This window comes from Trichechus manatus, unplaced genomic scaffold (assembly GCF_000243295.1).
Source record: "Trichechus manatus latirostris isolate Lorelei unplaced genomic scaffold, TriManLat1.0 scaffold00103, whole genome shotgun sequence".
NCBI classification, from domain to species: domain Eukaryota; kingdom Metazoa; phylum Chordata; class Mammalia; order Sirenia; family Trichechidae; genus Trichechus; species Trichechus manatus.
The window spans coordinates 1,128,873-1,131,087 of NW_004444039.1; the positions used below are offsets into that span (position 1 = coordinate 1,128,873).

At 46.2% G+C, this 2,215-nt stretch overlaps 1 protein-coding gene across 1 annotated transcript in view; it reads left to right on the forward strand.

Annotated features, from left to right (window-relative positions):
- HIVEP1 (HIVEP zinc finger 1) overlaps positions 1 to 2,215 on the forward strand; it is a 165,872-nt gene that overhangs the window by 465 nt on the left and 163,192 nt on the right. The window lies entirely within an intron of this gene.

Below are 2,215 nucleotides of genomic sequence, written 5' to 3' on the forward strand. Positions count from 1 at the left end.
GCTGGGTGGGCGCGGCGGACGGTCGAGTCCCCGCGACGAGGCTCCAGGGCGGACTTGGCTGCCCTCTGTACACGGCTCAGCAATCAAAATAAATGTAGAGCTTCCAGTGACACTTCCGCCACTCATACGCTACTTCACGTTGCCAAGCCCTCTCCCTCTTTCTGCAGAGGATGGACACCCGTCCCCACTATTTCAATATTTTTGACTGTTCAAACTGCAGTTGACCATTCACATTTATTTTTGGTTCAAAAACATTTTTTACCTCCACGTTCCGTTTATGTGATAAATTTTGGCAATGTATTTGTCACAAAACAATTAAGCCCAAACAAGCTACCTTATAGTGTAGCTAGCTGGATTGCCCCACATTCTGATAACTAGAATTGTAGGCAGAGTTGTGAAAAGAAATTCCATTTAGAAAATTCGCAAACTTACTAGGAGACAGTCCTGCATTGTATATATATTAGAGGGAAAAGTTTATTACTGGGCTGCTGCTTAAGTAAGTTAAATTGATTGTGAGTAGTCCAAGACAAGAAGTTCTTTAACAAATTGAAATTGCAAAATTAACCTATTATAATTCAACTTTGAGTGTATATTTTAGCTAGAAAGTTCTTAGCAATGCCAAATCCCATATAAAGATTGTGCTCGCAGTGTGTATTTCTAGTATGCTTAACCACTGTTGGATTAAAAATGTATTCATTCAATTAGCGTTTTTTACTTCCCAAGTGACACAAAGTAGACTTAATAATTATGAAGCAAATTTAATATGTATCCTCTGACAGATTATTAGATGCATTTAAATGCGCTTTTTTAAAATTCAAATAGACCAGTTGGGAAGTTATATTACATACTTTTTGGGACTGAAATCCACTAGATTTCATAAAAAGATGATTATATGACGTTGAAAATAAAAATTACATTATTTCATTGCAGGGTTGGAAGGATAGTATGTTAGACATTTCAAATTCAGGCAGTTGTTGGATGATCTTTGCTCTTACGACCAAATTCAGTTTTTCATAGGCATATTTCCCCCATTACGTGACATTATTTTTGGTTACACGCTCACCAGAATTGACTATTCCATTTTTTATGATTCCCATTCTGGAACTTCGAGCTTTTCTAAGCTCAAAAGAGCTAGAGGTATGATTTCCTCAGGGGAATTTCAGGGGTCAACCCTAGCAGGAAAAATCTAGACGTCTTAATGGAAGCCCCAGGGAACAAAACAATTCGAGTTTGCACAGATGTCCAGCCGTCTTAGTGGGAGTACGCTATCATTTAGCATTTTTATTCCTTAAAAGGGGAAAACAGTTTGGTTCAATCCTAGAAATTTTCTGCATCAAAATTTTTGGATTACTTTATTCCTCCCAAGTTCGGGTGGCACCTAAAAGAAGTCACTGCCTTTTTAGGGTGTACATGTGGAACTTTTGAAACCCAAACTCCTGCCGTTCTTTAGGTCTAACCCCGAAAAAACCTTCTTCATTACCCTGGTCTATCCCCTTCTGATTTCTTGTCCATAGATTTCCACTCCTTACTTCCTCTCCTGCTTTCTAGCAGCCGGGGTCAAACTCTGGTTAATGGTAATTACTCCCTCTTCCCCTTTCTCTTCTTCGCGTCTCAGGAGCCGGATCGGCGGCCCAGCCCGGATCCCCCTATCGGCCCCCCAGCTCCCCTCTCCTCGCGGCCCCGAGCTGTCATGCGGGCAGGCAGGGGTTAACTGCGCTCGCAGCTGCGGCTCTGGGAACCACCAGCGGGCTTTGGAGCGGCCTCTGGAATAACCTTGGCTTTCCTCGCTCTTTTAATAGAACATCCGCCACCAAAAAGTGGTTTCAGTTCAGGGTGAAGAGTACGGCCCCTTCCACCCTGCTAACCAACACCCCGCCCCCCCTCCCGGGTTTTTTCTGTTTTTCAAACTTAATGAGTTTCAAGTTTCACAATGACTTTCCCCTTCCCTCTCCGCGTTGCTGAGGAAACCCCCTTGGGGTCCCCCCCGGCCGGCCCTCCCTCTTCCCTCCCCCTCCCCCTCCCCCATCCACCCGGGCGGGGGGCGGGGCTGGGAGACCCCATGACGTCAGCGGGCCGGCCCACATCCTGCTTTAGAAAGTAAAGAGACGGTAACGAGAAGCTGCGGCCCCGCCCCTCTGCCCGGACCAACCGCCCCCAACTGCGCGACCCGGCCAGGCCCGCCCGGGGCCGCGCGACCGGCTGGGCCAGCCCTTCT